This window comes from Notolepis coatsorum (assembly GCF_963971535.1).
Source record: "Notolepis coatsorum genome assembly, chromosome: 9".
In the NCBI taxonomy this organism is placed as follows: Eukaryota; Metazoa; Chordata; class Actinopteri; order Aulopiformes; family Paralepididae; genus Notolepis; species Notolepis coatsorum.
In genome coordinates this window covers 13,827,853-13,846,403 of record NC_140173.1, presented here as the reverse complement: position 1 = coordinate 13,846,403, position 18,551 = coordinate 13,827,853, and positions in this window count along the sequence as shown.

Genomic DNA, 18,551 nt, shown 5'->3' with positions numbered 1-18,551 from the left:
GGCGTGCTCGCGCGAGGTGCCCGCGCATGCGACACGAGCGGAGCTCAATATATATAAGTCACCGCCCCTTATTCAGTATCTAGCAAATAGCTCAATTGGCAAGGACACATGGCTGTGGATCCTATGGCTTGTTTGCTGGCGAGTTCGAATCCCATCGAAAATATTTTTTAACGTGATTTTTTTTTAACGTGTATTCTTTCGCCGATTAAGGTTAGGCATTGTTTCGGAGTTGGTTAAGGTTAGAACGGTTAAGTTTAGGCGCTGTTAAGGAGCTGGTTAAGGTTAGAGTTTGTCAAAGAGAATGGCAATATAATTTCTAAGGTTAAGGTTAAGGTTAGGCATTGTTTCGGAGTTGGTTAAGGTTAGAACGGTTAAGTTTAGGCGTTGTTAAGGAGCTGGTTAAGGTTAGAGTTTGTCAAAGAGAATGGCAATAGACAGCCTATTTCCGCGCGACCTGGGCGCTGGGCGGCGGAAAATGAAAGGCGCATTACTGCATGCCACTACGGTAAATTTTTGCACTGCTTGCTTGGCATAAAGCTACACGCGTCCTGGACTTCCTGACGGGCAGACCCCAGGTGGTAAGAGCCGGCAACTGCACCTCCTCATCCATCACGCTCAACATAGGGGCCCCCCAGGGCTGTGTTCTGAGCCCCCTCCTCTACTCCCTGTACACACATGACTGCGTAGCACAGCGGAACAACAACACCATCATCAAATTTGCTGATGACACAGTAGTGGTGGGCCTGATCTCTGCCAACGACGAAAGGGCCTACCTGGAAGAGGTAGAGAACCTGTCACAGTGGTGTCAGGAGAACTGCCTCTCCCTGAACGTCAGCAAAACAAAAGAGATGATTGTGGACTTCAGGAGGTCGGGGGTCAAGGACTACAGCCCCCTCAGCATCGACGGGGCACCAGTTGAGAGAGTGAACAGTTTCAAGTACCTCGGAGCCCACATATCCGAGGACTTGACATGGACCACACACATTGACAGTGTTGTGAAGAAGGCACGACAACGCCTCTACTTCCTCAGGCGCCTAAGGAAGTTCCAAGTCAGTCAGAAGATCCTTAGGAACTTCTACTCATGTACAATAGAGAGCATCCTGACCGGCAACATCACCTCCTGGTTTGGGAATAGCACTGCACAAGACCGTAGCAGACTACAAAGAGTGACACGTTCAGCCGAACGCACAATTAGAGGGGGGCTTCCCACCCTCCAGAACATTTACAACAAGCGGTGCAAGGGGAAGGCTAAGAGAATTATTAAGGACTCGAGCCACCCGAACAACTGCCTCTTTGAACTGCTGCCGTCAGGCAAGCGATACCGGAGTCTTATGGCGAGCACAGAAAGACTCAGAAGGAGCTTCTATCCCCAGGCCATCAGGCTGCTAAACGAACAATAATCGCTAAACGAACAATAATCACTATGCAACAACCATCAAATGCACACAGCACACACACCCACACGCACACACACACTCACTCAAACAAACAACACACTGCAGCACCCACTCTCCACACTTTAGATCACACAAACACACTTACACTTTATATTTATTGATAAAGGATTTGCACTACAACTCGTACACCTACTGTGAATTGTACCTAAACTGCACCTCGTCCATTTATGCCTTGCACTATATAGTATTGTATATTAGTACACTGCACAGTATTGTATATTGTATGGTAACTACGTCTACGAACATTGTACATATGTCTAAACTGAACACTGTGACCTCTTTTTTTTCTTCTAATTTTTACTATGTTTTTATTTCATACTTATCTTGTCATGCACAGTCTCTGGAGCGCAACAGTAAGAAGCATTTTGTACAAAAGTATTCTGTACTTCTGTATGACAACTATTAAAGAAACTTGAAACTAACTAACGTGGCTATCGTTCTGAGAGCTAACGTAGGTACCAGGCTGGTGCTGGCTAACTGGCTATCGTTCTGAGAGCTAACGTCGGTACCAGGCTGGTGCTGGCTAACTGGCTATCGTTCTGAGAGATAACGTCGGTACCAGGCTGGTGCTGGCTAACTGGCTATCGTTCTGAGAGCTAACGTCGGTACCAGGCTGGTGCTGGCTAACTGGATATCGTTCCGAGAGATAACGTCGGTACCAGGCTGGTGCTGGCTAACTGGATATCGTTCTGAAAGATAACGTCAGTACTAGGCTGGTGCTGGCTAACTGGATATCGTTCTGGGAACTAACGTCGGTACTAGGCTGGTGCTGGCTAACTAACGTGGCTATCGTTCTGGGAGATAACGTCGGTACCAGGCTGGTGCTGGCTAACTGGCTATCGTTCTGAGAGCTAACGTCGGTACTAGGCTGGTGCTGGCTAACTGGCTATCGTTCTGACAGCCAGCGTCGGTACCAGGCTGGTGCTGGCTAACTGGCTAACGTTCTGAGAGCTAACGTCGGTACTAGGCTGGTGCTGGCTAACTGGCTATCGTTCTGAGAGCCAGCGTCGGTACCAGGCTGGTGCTGGCTAACTGGATATCGTTCTGGGAGCTAACGTCGGTACCAGGCTGGTGCTGGCTAACTGGCTATCGTTCTGGGAACTAACGTCGGTACTAGGCAGGTGCTGGCTAACTGGATATCGTTCTGGGAGCTAACGTCGGTACCAGGCTGGTGCTGGCTAACTGGATATCGTTCTGGGAGCTAACGTCGGTACCAGGCTGGTGCTGGCTAACTGGATATCGTTCTGGGAGCTAACGTCGGTACCAGGCTGGTGCTGGCTAACTGGATATCGTTCAGGGAACTAACGTCGGTACCAGGCTGGTGCTGGCTAACTGGATATCGTTCTGGGAGCTAACGTCGGTACCAGGCTGGTGCTGGCTAACTGGCTATCGTTCTGAGAGCTAACGTCGGTACCAGGCTGGTGCTGGCTAACTGGCTATCGTTCTGGGAACTAACGTCGGTACCAGGCTGGTGCTGGCTAACTGGCTATCGTTCTGAGAGCTAACGTCGGTACCAATGCCTGTGTCTGGTTTGGGATTATCTATCTTCTAGGCGTCAGTGTGTGAAGTTGGGTCAAGCCCAATCTGAATTTCTGTCCATAACTAAAGGTATGCCGCAAGGTTCCGTTTTGGGTACTGTCCTTTTTACGATCTACATCAATCATATTGTTTCTTCTTTGTACGGATGTAATTTCCATTTGTATTCTGATGATACAATTGCGTACTGTACTGCTGATTCTGTTCAGTTGACCATTGAGAAATTGCAGCTTTCTTTTGATGCTCTTCAGGAGGCCCTTGTCAATCTTGAATTAGTTCTTAACTCAATGGACGCCAACCACGTTTATATACGTGTTTGGCGGACAACCGTTAAATAGGGATGCACCGATATGAAAATTTGCGGCCGATACCGATACCGATTGTTCAACTAACACAATCAGCCGATACCGATATTCGTTTTTAATTCTAAATGTTTTGATGAATTGAAAATGGAGGACCCTTATGTAAAAAAGCCGAAAGTCTTTTTCTGGTCTTCATCCTGTTGTATTGAGCTGTATTGTATTGTACCCATTCTGCAATCTGTTAATAAAGTTTTCAATCAATCAATCAATCAGACAAATGTATAGAAAAGCTTTTATTATAACCATATAACAAACAATGATATTATTGTTTATGAAAATGTTTTAGCCCTATGCTTGACTATTATTTTAGGCATGGCAACAAATAAAATAATAATAATAAAATGAATAAATAAAATATTAAATAAATAAATAGGCTACACGTCTCTCTTTTTGTGTTACAAATTGTGCTCACCGATATGAACATAGGCCTCTTTACTTACTTAAAAAAAGGAAACATCAAGAAATATGTTTATGGTATTCCATCATGCCATGTGTGTTTTTTATATATTTTATAATGCTCATGATTATTGCTGAGTCATACAATACCAGACTAACTAACGTGGCTATCGTTCTGAGAGCCAACGTAGGTACCAGGCTGGTGCTGGCTAACTGGCTATCGTTCTGAGAGCTAACGTCGGTACCAGGCTGGTGCTGGCTAACTGGATATCGTTCTGGGAACTAACGTCGTTACCAGGCTGGTGCTGGCTAACTGGATATCGTTCTGGGAGCTAACGTTGGTACTAGGCTGGTGCTGGCTAACTGGATATCGTTCTGGGAGCTAACGTCGGTACTAGGCTGGTGCTGGCTAACATTCTGGGAGCTAACGTCGGTACCAGGCTGGTGCTGGCTAACTGGCTATCATTCTGGGAGCTAACGTCGGTACCAGGCTGGTGCTGGCTAACTGGCTATCGTTCTGAGAGCTAACGTCGGTACCAGGCTGGTGCTGGCTAACTGGCTATCGTTCTGGGAACTAACGTCGGTACCAGGCTGGTGCTGGCTAACTGGCTATTGTTCTGAGAGCCAGCGTCGGTACTAGGCTGGTGCTGGCTAACTGGCTATCGTTCTGAGAGATAACGTCGGTACTAGGCTAGTGCTGGCTAACTGGCTATCGTTCTGAGAGCTAACGTCGGTACCAGGCTGGTGCTGGCTAACTGGCTATCGTTCTGGGAGCTAACGTCGGTACCAGGCTGGTGCTGGCTAACTGGCTATCGTTCTGAGAGCTAACGTCGGTACCAGGCTGGTGCTGGCTAACTGGCTATCGTTCTGGGAGCTAACGTCGGTACCAGGCTGGTGCTGGCTAACTGGCTATCGTTCTGAGAGCTAACGTCGGTACTAGGCTGGTGCTGGCTAACTGGCTATCGTTCTGAGAGCTAACGTCGGTACCAGGCTGGTGCTGGCTAACTGGCTATCGTTCTGGGAACTAACGTCGGTACTAGGCTGGTGCTGGCTAACTGGCTATCGTTCTGAGAGATAACGTCGGTACCAGGCTGGTGCTGGCTATCTGGCTATCGTTCTGAGAGATAACGTCGGTACCAGGCTGGTGCTGGCTAACTGGCTATCGTTCTGAGAGCTAACGTCGGTACTAGGCTGGTGCTGGCTAACTGGATATCGTTCTGAGAGATAACGTCGGTACCAGGCTGGTGCTGGCTAACTGGATATCGTTCTGAGAGATAACGTCGGTACTAGGCTGGTGCTGGCTAACTGGATATCGTTCTGGGAACTAACGTCGGTACTAGGCTGGTGCTGGCTAACTAACGTGGCTATCGTTCTGGGAGATAACGTCGGTACCAGGCTGGTGCTGGCTAACTGGCTATCGTTCTGGGAGCTAACGTCGGTACCAGGCTGGTGCTGGCTAACTGGCTATCGTTCTGAGAGCTAACGTCGGTACCAGGCTGGTGCTGGCTAACTGGCTATCGTTCTGAGAGCCAGCGTCGGTACCAGGCTGGTGCTGGCTAACTGGCTAACGTTCTGAGAGCTAACGTCGGTACTAGGCTGGTGCTGGCTAACTGGCTATCGTTCTGAGAGCCAGCATCGGTACCAGGCTGGCTAACTGGATATCGTTCTGGGAGCTAACGTCGGTACCAGGCTGGTGCTGGCTAACTGGCTATCGTTCTGAGAGATAACGTCGGTACCAGGCTGGTGCTGGCTAACTGGCTATCGTTCTGAGAGATAACGTCGGTACCAGGCTGGGGCTGGCTAACTGGCTATCGTTCTGAGAGCTAACGTCGGTACCAGGCTGGTGCTGGCTAACTGGATATCGTTCTGAGAGATAACGTCGGTACCAGGCTGGTGCTGGCTAACTGGATATCGTTCTGAGAGATAACGTCGGTACTAGGCTGGTGCTGGCTAACTGGCTATCGTTCTGAGAGCTAACGTCGGTACCAGGCTGGTGCTGGCTAACTGGATATCGTTCTGAGAGATAACGTCGGTACCAGGCTGGTGCTGGCTAACTGGATATCGTTCTGAGAGATAACGTCGGTACCAGGCTGGTGCTGGCTAACTGGATATCGTTCTGGGAGCTAACGTCGGTACCAGGCTGGTGCTGGCTAACTGGCTATCGTTCTGGGAACTAACGTCGGTACCAGGCTGGTGCTGGCTAACTGGCTATCGTTCTGAGAGCCAGCGTCGGTACTAGGCTGGTGCTGGCTAACTGGCTATCGTTCTGAGAGATAATGTCGGTACTAGGCTAGTGCTGGCTAACTGGCTATCGTTCTGAGTGCTAATGTTGGTACCAGGCTGGTGCTGGCTAACTGGCTATCGTTCTGAGAGCTAACGTCGGTACCAGGCTGGTGCTGGCTAACTGGCTATCGTTCTGAGAGATAACGTCGGTACCAGGCTGGTGCTGGCTAACTGGCTATCGTTCTGAGAGCTAACGTCGGTAGCAGGCTGGTGCTGGCTAACTGGCTATCGTTCTGGGAGTTAACGTCGGTACTAGGCTGGTGCTGGCTAACTGGATATCATTCTGGGAGCTAACGTCGGTACTAGGCTGGTGCTGGCTAACTGGCTATCATTCTGGGAGCTAACGTAGGTACCAGGCTGGTGCTGGCTAACTGGCTATCGTTCTGGGAACTAACGTCGGTACTAGGCTGGTGCTGGCTAACTGGCTATCGTTCTGGGAACTAACATCGGTACCAGGCTGATGCTGGCTAACTGGCTATCGTTCTGAGAGCTAACGTCGGTACCAGGCTGATGCTGGCTAACTGGCTATCGTTCTGAGAGCTAACGTCGGTACCAGGCTGGTGCTGGCTAACTGGATATCGTTCTGAGAGCTAACGTCGGTACCAGGCTGGTGCTGGCTAACTGGATATCGTTCTGAGAGCTAACGTCGGTACCAGGCTGGTGCTGGCTAACTGGATATCGTTCTGGGAGCTAACGTCGGTACTAGGCTGGTGCTGGCTAACATTCTGGGAGCTAACGTCGGTACCAGGCTGGTGCTGGCTAACTGGCTATCGTTCTGGGAACTAACGTCGGTACCAGGCTGGTGCTGGCTAACTGGCTATCGTTCTGGGAACTAACGTCGGTACTAGGCTGGTGCTGGCTAACTGGCTATCGTTCTGGGAGCTAACATCGGTACCAGGCTGGTGCTGGCTAACTGGCTATCGTTCTGGGAACTAACGTTGGTACTAGGCTGGTGCTGGCTAACTGGATATCGTTCTGGGAGCTAACGTCGGTACCAGGCTGGTGCTGGCTAACTGGATATCGTTCTGGGAACTAACGTCGGTACCAGGCTGGTGCTGGCTAACTGGATATCGTTCTGGGAGCTAACGTCGGTACCAGGCTGGTGCTGGCTAACTGGCTATCGTTCTGAGAGCTAACGTCGGTACCAGGCTGGTGCTGGCTAACTGGCTATCGTTCTGGGAACTAACATCGGTACCAGGCTGGTGCTGGCTAACTGGCTATCGTTCTGAGAGATAACGTCGGTACCAGGCTGGTGCTGGCTAACTGGCTATCGTTCTGGGAACTAACATCGGTACCAGGCTGGTGCTGGCTAACTGGCTATCATTCTGGGAACTAACGTCGGTACTAGGCTGGTGCTGGCTAACTGGCTATCGTTCTGGGAACTAACGTCGGTACCAGGCTGGTGCTGGCTAACTGGCTATCGTTCTGGGAGCTAACGTCGGTACCAGGCTGGTGCTGGCTAACTGGCTATCGTTCTGAGAGCTAACGTCGGTACCAGGCTGGTGCTGGCTAACTGGATATCGTTCTGAGAGCTAACGTCGGTACCAGGCTGGTGCTGGCTAACTGGATATCATTCTGAGAGCTAACGTAGGTACCAGGCTGGTGCTGGCTAACTGGATATCGTTCTGAGAGCTAACGTAGGTACCAGGCTGGTGCTGGCTAACTGGCTATCGTTCTGAGAGCTAACGTCGGTACCAGGCTGGTGCTGGCTAACTGGCTATCGTTCTGAGAGCTAACGTCGGTACCAGGCTGGTGCTGGCTAACTGGATATCGTTCTGAGAGCCAACGTCGGTACCAGGCTGGTGCTGGCTAACTGGATATCGTTCTGAGAGATAACGTCGGTACTAGGCTGGTGCTGGCTAACTGGATATCGTTCTGAGAGATAACGTAGGTACCAGGCTGGTGCTGGCTAACTGGATATCGTTCTGGGAACTAACGTCGGTACTAGGCTGGTGCTGGCTAACTGGATATCGTTCTGAGAGATAACGTCGGTACTAGGCTGGTGCTGGCTAACTGGATATCGTTCTGAGAGATAACGTAGGTACCAGGCTGGTGCTGGCTAACTGGATATCGTTCTGGGAACTAACGTCGGTACTAGGCTGGTGCTGGCTAACTAACGTGGCTATCGTTCTGGGAGCTAACGTCGGTACCAGGCTGGTGCGAGAATGGCGCTGCAACGACCGGCTGCCTTTCTGTTCGCTCCGTCGAGACTGTGCTTACTTTTGTTAATATTTATAGTTTTAAGAGTTTTGTCTGTACCAACAGTAGGTGCATTTAATGTGTATGACCGTCAGTCACTTATAGACATCGGATTACGGGAAACTTACCGATTGGATTACTCACTGGACCAGCTTTCCGAACCGCAACAATGGCCTGAGGAGATTCTCCGGAGAATGGGACCAGATCCTGATCCCGGGAACAAAGGAACCAGACGTCGTGGGAAGAGAGCTGGGATCCGTAACAGGCTGAGATCCAGACGCCACCGAACGCCATTACCCAGTATATTGCTAGCCAATGTACAATCAATTGACAACAAACTGGACGATATCCGCGCAAGGATTCAATACCAAAGAGACGTCAGAGACTGCAACGTTCTCTGCTTCACCGAGACGTGGCTGGCGCCGGACGTTCCAGACCACGCAATCCAACCGGCCGAACACTTCTTTATCCACCGCAAGGATCGTACAGCAGAGTCCGGTAAACAACGTGGAGGAGGTATTGCCTTCATGTTTAACAACAATTGGAGCGATCCAACTAACGTGAAGGAATTATCCAACCACTGCTGCCCAGACCTGGAATATATAACCATCAAGTGTCGTCCTTTCTTCCTCCCGAGGGAGTTAACGGCGATCATCCTTGTAGGAGTGTATATTCCACCGCAAGCCAGTAACAACGTCGCGCTCTCCAGACTCCACAACGAGGTAAATAGAATACAAGCGGCGAACGTTAACGCCGCCATTTTAGTGCTGGGTGATTTCAATAGCGCCAATCTGAGAAAGGTATTACCTGACTTCTATCAGCATGTGACTTGCAACACCAGAGGCGGTAACATCCTAGATCACTGTTACACGCAATTTAAAGGTGGCTACAAGGCTCATTCTGATAGTGGCTTTGGTAAATCAGATCACGCGTCCATTTTTCTTTCACCAATGTACAAACAGAGAATCAAAAGTACTCCTGTAGTCTCGCGAGAGGTGCAGAAATGGGATTTGACGTCAGAGGAGACGCTCCAGTCTGCGTTTGACTGCACAGACTGGAATGTGTTCCGCGACACAGATAACATTAATGTCTACACGGAGACAGTGCTGGACTATGTTTGTACTTTGGTGGAAGAAACAATCCCCACTACCAAAATGAGAGTTTACCCAAATCAAAAACCCTGGGTAGACAAATCCGTCCGTGAAGCTCTGAGAGAGCGCACCAAAGCATACAACGACGGCCTAGTGGCAGGCAACATGAATGACCACAAGGTGGCGCGATACAACGTAAGGAGGACAGTGTCAGAGGCCAAACGGCGCTACAGGGATAAAATTGAACAGGCTGACTCTAGAGCTATGTGGCAGGGGCTCAAAACGATGACAGACTACAAAGGCGCCTCCCTCAAACTGAACAGTGACATCTCCTTAGCAAATGACCTCAATACCTTCTATGCGAGGTTTGATGCTGGTAATAACAACACCAGCTCACAAGCCATGGCAATGGGGGGGGGGGGGTCGGCTGCTGATGGAGGCGCAGTGTTCAGGGTAACAGAGCATGAGGTGAGGCGGACCTTTAAAAAAGTGAATATCAGGAAGGCAGCAGGTCCGGACGGCATCCCCGGCCGCGTCCTAAAAGTCTGTGCCGACCAACTGGCCCCAGTATTCACTGACATATTTAACCTGTCCTTAGAACAGGCTGTCATCCCCACCTGCCTGAAGAAGTCCACTATTATCCCTGTACCCAAAAAATCCAAGCCTGCTTGCCTTAACGACTACCGCCCTGTAGCTCTCACCTCCATAGCCATGAAGTGCTTTGAGAAGCTAGTAAAGGGCTACATCTGCTCCTCCCTCCCCATCAACATGGACCCCCTGCAATTTGCATACCGCCCCAACAGGTCCACGGAGGACGCCATAGCCCATGTGCTGCACACAGCAGCATCACACCTGGACAAGAGGCAGGGGAACTATGTGAGAATGCTATTCATCGACTACAGCTCGGCATTCAATACCATAGTCCCCTCCATACTCATAGCCAAGCTCAGGGACCTGGGCTTGAACTATGACCTCTGCCAGTGGGTCTTGGACTTCCTGACTGGCAGACCCCAGGTGGTGAGAGCAGGCAACTGCACCTCCTCATCCATCACCCTCAACATAGGGGCCCCCCAGGGCTGTGTTCTGAGTCCCCTCCTCTACTCCCTGTACACACACGACTGTGTGGCTCAGCGGAGTAGCAATACAATCATCAAATTTGCTGACGACACAGTGGTGGTGGGCCTGATCTCTGCCAACGACGAGAGGGCCTACCTGGAAGAGGTCAAGGTCCTGACGGGATGGTGCCAGGAAAACAGCCTCTCCCTGAACGTCAGCAAAACAAAAGGAGATGATTGTGGACTTCAGGAGGTCGGGAGTCAAGGACTACAGCCCCCTCAGCATCGACGGGGCACCGGTTGAGAGAGTCAACAGCTTTAAGTACCTCGGAGCCTACATATCCGAGGACTTGACATGGACCACACACATTGACAGTGTTGTGAAGAAGGCACGACAACGCCTCTACTTCCTCAGGCGCCTAAGGAAGTTCCAAGTCAGTCAGAAGATCCTTAAGAACTTCTACTCATGTATAATAGAGAGCATCTTGACCGGCAACATCACCTCCTGGTTTGGGAATAGCACTGCACAAGACCGAAGCAGACTACAAAGAGTGACACGTTCAGCCGAACGCACAATTGGAGGGGGGCTCCCCACCCTCCAGAACATTTACAACAAGCGTTGCAAGGGCAAGGCTAAGAGAATCATTAAAGACTCCAGTCACCCGAACAACTGCCTCTTTGAACTGCTGCGGTCAGGCAAGCGATACCGGAGTCTCAAGGCGAGCACAGAAAGACTCAGAAGAAGCTTCCATCCCCAGGCCATCAGGCTGCTAAACGAACAATGAACACTACACAACAACAACCACCAAACGCACATAGCACACACATCCACACGCACACACTCACTTTAAACAAACACACTGTAGCACCCACTCCACACACTTTATAGCACACACCCACTTTAAACAAACACACTGTAGCACCCACTCCCCACACTTTATATTTATTGATGAAGGATTGCACTACAACTCGTACACCTTACTGTAAATTGTACCTAAATTGTACCTCATCCCATTTCTGCTTTGCACTATATAGTACTGTACATTAGTACACTGCATAGTATTGTATATTATATGGTAACTCAGAACATTGTACATATGTCTATACCGAACACTGTGACCTAATTTTCTTCTTCTAAATTACATGCTATACTATGTTATTTGATACTATCTTGTCTAGCACAGTCTCTGGAGCGTAACAGTAAGAAGCATTTTGTATGAAAGTATTCTGTACTTCTGTATGACAACTATTAAAGAAACTTGAAACTTGAAAACTTGCTGGCTAACTGGCTATCGTTCTGAGAGCTAACGTCGGTACTAGGCTGGTGCTGGCTAACTGGCTATCGTTCTGAGAGCCAGCGTCGGTACTAGGCTGGTGCTGGCTAACTGGCTATCGTTCTGAGAGATAACGTCGGTACTAGGCTGGTGCTGGCTAACTGGCTATCGTTCTGAGAGCTAACGTCGGTACCAGGCTGGTGCTGGCTAACTGGCTATCGTTCTGAGAGCTAACGTCGTTACCAGGCTGGTGCTGGCTAACTGGCTATCATTCTGTGATTTGTTTACTTGGTAACACAGGTTGCTAAGGAATTTAGGTTCGAGGTTGAAGAAAGTGCACTTTTAGGTTGAAAGAACGGCCCTAATGTCAACGTTGATGCAGTAGCCACCCGAACAACTGCCTCTTTGAACTGCTGCGGTCAGGCAAGCGATACCGGAGTCTTAAGGCGAGCACAGAAAGACTCAGAAGAAGCTTCTATCCCCAGGCCATCAGGCTGCTAAATGAACAATAAACACTATGCAACAACCATCAAATGCACACAGCACACACACCCACACGCACACACTCACTTAAACAAACAACACACTGCAGCACCCACTCTCCACACTTTAGATCACACAAACACACTTTATATTTATTGATAAAGGATTTGCACTACAACTCGTACACCTACTGTAAATTGTACCTAAATTGCACCTCATCCCATTTCTGCCTTGCACTATATAGTATTGTATATTAGTACACTGCATAGTATTGTATATTATATGGTAACTCAGTTACGTCTATTCTGCATCGAACATTGTACATATGTCTATACTGAACACTGTGACCTAATTTTTTTACTTCTAATTTACATGCTATACTATGTTATTTTATTTCATACTTATCTTGTCTTGCACAGTCTCTGGAGCGTAACAGTAAGAAGCATTTTGTATAAAAGTATTCTGTACTTCTGTATGACAACTATTAAAGAAACTTGAACTAGCATATGTGTGTGGGGGCGGCGTTGTGCAGGTCGCTTGACTGAAACTTTTCAAAGTTTGAACGGGTGTGGAACAGATTGACGAGACACAAATTGACGGATATTTATCGGCTACTGCCATCGGCAAATTTCGAGCTTATCGACCGATACCAATACCCAACCGATATATCGGTGCACCCCTACCGTTAAACACCAACCATGTATATATTAGTTATTTGATTGTTTTTCCTTTTTTCCCCGATATTTATATTAATTATTCATCTGGGGACCTTGGCGTTACCATAGGGAATGAGTCCGAGATCGCCAAAGTGCAATCCCGGCCGCATCCAACTAGACGGCGGTATCAAGCACCCTATGAAACCTTGTATCTTGGCCTATGCGTCGATGAAATGTCTCCGGGTCGGCTTTTTTTAGCGGTTATAACAGTCGGATTGAGAAGAATCAAATGCTCCAGATGCATGATGTGTGGTGGATTATGTTGGCGACACGATGGACATCAATACTTGGAATCACGATCAGATAATTGGAATATTCTTTGACTAGGTACATCCTAGTCAAGGTAAGGGCTATATGATATCAATCTTGCGTTGATCCAACCATGCCTTCACCTCGAACTGAACGTGTGTGTAATGTTACTCCACAACATATGCCGTTGGCGACGATCAAAGAATCAAAAAACGAATATAGATTTGATTTGAGAATAATAGCTGGTCCAGGCAAGAAACGGCAACAGTTATAGTATAATACACGCATAAGGCTATTCCTCAGCATTACCCCAGACTAGGGCTGGGCGATATGGAAAAAAAAATCATAATTATCGAATTGTTATAAGTATACAAAAAAAACGATTTTTCTTTATTTCGATATTCGATATCGATTATTAAAATATATCGCGATATTTATCGTTATCGTTATATCGCCCAGCCCTACCCCAGACCGATCTAAAAACATACTTATATGCACCACGGTATAATGCACGAATGTATGCATGGAAAAATTATTGACCGGAAGAAAGTCACTGTCAAATGACCATAGTAATGTATCCATAGCTATAATATAGAATATAGTTATAGCTCTACAAACAAGGTGATGGACTCCTATCTTTTAAAGCGTGGCAGTGCTTAGACAGGGCCCGAAAACAGCAGTCAATGAGTTAATGCTAGTAAGGTATCTGTGCAGGTATCTACTGTCAGTGGCTCTTGTATAGAGAGTCACTGAGTATAAATATCTTGGCCTGTGGCTCTACGGGAAATTTACATTTAAGTTCCATGTGGATAATCTTGCCTCTAAACTGCGACAGAAAATTGGTTTCCTGTACAAGAAATTTGGTGTCCTGTACAGAAACAGATTTTCTTCTAATTAGTAGGAAAATAATTGTTGTTCTTATCAGTTTTGGAATATGGTGATGTAATTTATAGGCATGCTGCAGCATCAGCTCTTAAACCTCTGGATTCTGCATATCAGTCAGCTCTTAGGTTTATTAACACATTGGGTGCCACGCCCCTTTGCCCAGATAACCCCTTGAGTGCCAGCGCTTTAGTCAATGGGAGGTTGGGGATATTTGCGAAGGCTTAAACTATATCTTAAATTATGGCTATGGGTCTAAAACACCCTTCGCTTATCAATTACTTGCTTGCAGTCAACATGTACGAAACGGATTGTTTTTTCATTGGTACCGTTTTGAATACGAGTATAGTTTCGGAGAGCTCTAGTAATTTCAGAGAAATTCCGCAATAATAGCTCTTTAGTGGAATACACAAAACACCTTGTCATTTTTCGGCTGATTTATGAATAGTTTTCAAATAAACGCTAGATTATCGATAGTATATGTGTACTTATGGACGCTAGAGAAGCGGGCTGAAAAATCTATTATCCATGACCTGGTCAGCGCTAACGTCATACACGCACACACACACACAGACACGTTGTGATCACTATGAAAAAAACATCTGATTAACCCAATACTGGTAAAATAGAGTCCTTACCTCACATCAGATGTTCTGCAAAAAGATTAATCCAATTACTGATCGCCATTCCAAATATTGATCGCGTTGTATTGATCCAACGTTATAGTCCGAAACACATAATCGACGTTGCTCTGAGGGTCCTCAGTCAATCTGGTAACACGATACTGCATGCCAGAGATAGGAAAACCCTGGACCGGACTTTTTTTCTGATGCACATGGCCACCTAATCCAATCCAATGATGCGCATTACCATCCGGGAGACGATAGGCGGCGGTATTTGCCCTTTTCGAGCTCAGACCCATTCACAATGATAACGTCAGGCTGGATGGATGAAACATTTATGGATATCGCTAATAAAAGAAATAACAATCAAATAACGAGAAAACTCGTCATTGGCACCCAACGCATGGCAAGTTAGGACGACTAATCTCGCCGTTGGCACTCAAAGTGTTAATGGTGACAGATACGATACTCACCATTGTGTTCTGTATGATAGGGTGGGTTGCCCTTCTCTTGCAAAAAACACTGGTATTTATTAAGATTTTTTAAATGATTTTAGAACATTATTTTTTTTATATTATTATTTCTCTTTTGTGTTTCATTTTCTGTGAATATTGCTTTTATTATGTACCGTTTACATTTGCACAATTGTCGTTTCTGTAAATGAGGGAAACTTCAGAAGCTTAAGATTTTTAAATAAAGGTTGAAATGAAAATTAGGTTTTACTTGATGATGAGTCACCTTAAAGGGATAGTTCAGAGTTGTGGACATCAAGTAGTATGAAATACTATAGTACTATAGTTGATGCAGTGCCCTCAGTTTACACACCGAGTCTCGTGGTCGGAGTTCTGACCCGACAGAAGTTTTAATCACCCACAGCAAAAAACAGCATGCCTCATTTTCTATGCTTCAAGACCCAGCATTTAGTGACTACCTCACACTGAGACTAGTTCAACACATCATGTCACTCTGAAGCATTTAGTGACTACCTCACACTGAGATTAGTTCAACACATCATGTCACTCTGAAGCATTTAGTGACTACCTCACACTGAGACTAGTTCAACACATCATGTCACTCTGAAGCATTTAGTGACTACCTCACACTGAGACTAGTTCAACACATCATGTCACTCTGAAGCATTTAGTGACTACCTCACACTGAGACTAGTTCCAACACATCATGTCACTCTGAAGCATGTTTTCTGGAAATGTTTTCTGCTGTGGATGATTACAATTACTTTTGCCTGCAGGTAATTGTGTGGTGGAATAACACTTTTTTGTCTCATGACCTTGTTTGCTGCCTGTCTGAAGCTTCCCGGTTCACTCAGAACGAGGCCAGAACTCAGACCACGGTACTCTGTGAGTTAAGCTAATGGCATCGCATCAACTATACTACTAGCAAGTATTTCATACCACTTAAGAGTCCAAAAATCCAAACTATCCCTTTAACTCACAAGTCAGACTCAGTGTTTGGCCATGCCAAGTTTCCCCACATGCTGGGATACAAGATGGGCCAAACAGGGTATTATGCTGCTTGGAGTTTAATCAAATCACACTCTCTTGGTGTCAGATTTTAGCATTGGGAAAATCCCCCCCCCCCCCCCCCTCCCCAATCCTGCTACTCTGTTTTAGCCTGGCATGGCCCCGATACCCGTATCAATACATCCCTGGAAGACAATCGTTCACTAGGTCAAACTTTTAATTTGTTCATAACATATTCACTTATGCTCAACGAATGTATTGAAGAGTATACTCTTTGTTTGGATTGTAATAAGGGGGGGGGAGGGGGTGTGGACAGATAACTGGTTTGCCAGCAAACCACTTATTTCAAATCAACCAGATATTCATAACGGTTCATTTGGAAATAATTTTGATACTGATATCAAATAGATGTCATATCACATTGTAACTGGTATTGGAAAACTCAATACCATAATAATGTCAAAACTAGCAAAAAGTCTACCCAAAAAGAGTAGATTCCTGAACTCCTACAGTCTAAGGTCGCTTTCACACCTGAGCTCTTTGGTCCGTTTTCCTCGGATAGTCCGGTTGGTTTTGGGTGGTGTGAAAGCTCATTCGAACTCTGGTGTGGACCAAACAAGTGAACTCCGATGTAGCTCTGTAGCCAAAATTGCCAATATGTGCCCACTTCTATCATTGGAGTGGATGCGTCAACTCTGCTTGACTCCAATGGTAGGTGTCTCCAGAAACCCTGAAGTCCTGCATCCACTAGTCAAACCTAAGACATATGTGCTGTATTTTGTTCATCCACTAGTCAAACCTAAGAAAGATATGTGATGTATTTTGTTCATCCACTAGTCAAACCCAAGTAAGATATGGTGATATGAGATTTTGTTCATCCACTAGTCAAACATAAGACAGATATGGTGATATATTTTGTTCATCCACTAGTCAAACTAGGGATGCACCGAATGGGAAATTCTTGGCCGAAACCGATACCGAAAATAGGAAACAGTTGGCCGAAAACCGAAAGCCGAAAGGCCGAAAATGATTCATAGAATAGATTTTTTTTTACCAATGTTGTTCAGCTACCTGATTATGGAAAAATATATGATTATGGCTAAACTTAACTTAAATAATAAATAATCACTATTATGGGTCTTTTTGTATCACAAACAGTACTGTATTTGCAAATCTGGTATGTCATAAATGTATAGATGTAGCAGTACTGTCTATCTGTATGTCATGTATGTCATATATGTCCTGATGAATTGAAAATGGGGGACCCTGATGTAAACAAGACGAAAGTCTTTCTCTGGTCTGCATCCCCTTAACAATTGTGTGTATTGAGCTGTACTGTATTGTACCCATTCTGCAATCTGTTAATAAAGTTTTCAATCAATCAATCAATCAGAGAGAGAGAGAAAGAGAGAGAGAGAAAGAGAGAGAGAGAGAGGCGGACATCTGTGCTCTACTGAGCACACCTTTCTAGTCCCCAGATGACTTTGGCACAGTAGACAGCGTCAATGTGAGAGAAACAATCCCTCCCCCTCTCGCTCTGAATAATATGCATATTAGATCACTCAGTGATATATATAGTAAATAAGGATAAAGTATGTTAAAGACGCATTTATTGGACTTGTTGCGCGCGGAGTTTACATACTGTAGAAACAGCGCGACTCCCGAGGAGATGCATTGCTCCCGAGTCCCAAGAGGAGTATCACACAGGACAGACAGCGTCAATGTGAGAGAAACAATCCCTCCCCCTCTCGCTCTGAATAATATGCATATTAGATCACTCAGTGATATATATAGTAAATAAGGATAAAGTATGTTAAAGACGCATTTATTGGACTTGTTGCGCGCAGAGTTTACATACTGTAGAAACAGCGCGACTCCCGAGGAGATGCATTGCTCCCGAGTCCCAAGAGGAGTATCACGCAGGACTGAAGAGCTCACAGCGTGCATGTAATGAATCCGCGTTTTGATGACGTCATCACAACAACACGCGTTAGGTTGCTTCTGTTTCGGTGATATATTTTCGGTGAAAAAACTCTTTCGGCCGAAAGCCGAAAGGCCATTTTTGGCCATTTTCGGCCGAAAACTTTCAGTGGCCGAATTTTCGGTGCAACCCTAAGTCTTAATTAATAATGCAGGACCTGCTCAGAGGTCTTTAATTGGCATTGGCTATTATCCACAACACACACACACCGGAACACACACGCATGCATTGTCTGTAGGATCGCTGATGCGATTCGTCTCTGCGATTAACCCATCCCGTCGTCCTTCCCCCCAAGGGCAGCCGGGAGCAGACAGGCGTCAACGTGAGCCGCGCCAGGGGACCAATCCAAGTGCTCCTGTCCGTCTTCGTCAAGGACGCCACAGCGTTAGCGATCTGTTGTTGTGCATGTTTTTTCCATTGGGTTTATCTTATCGGGGGGGAAACCCTTGCGAGCACGGGGAGAACATGCAAACTCCACACAGA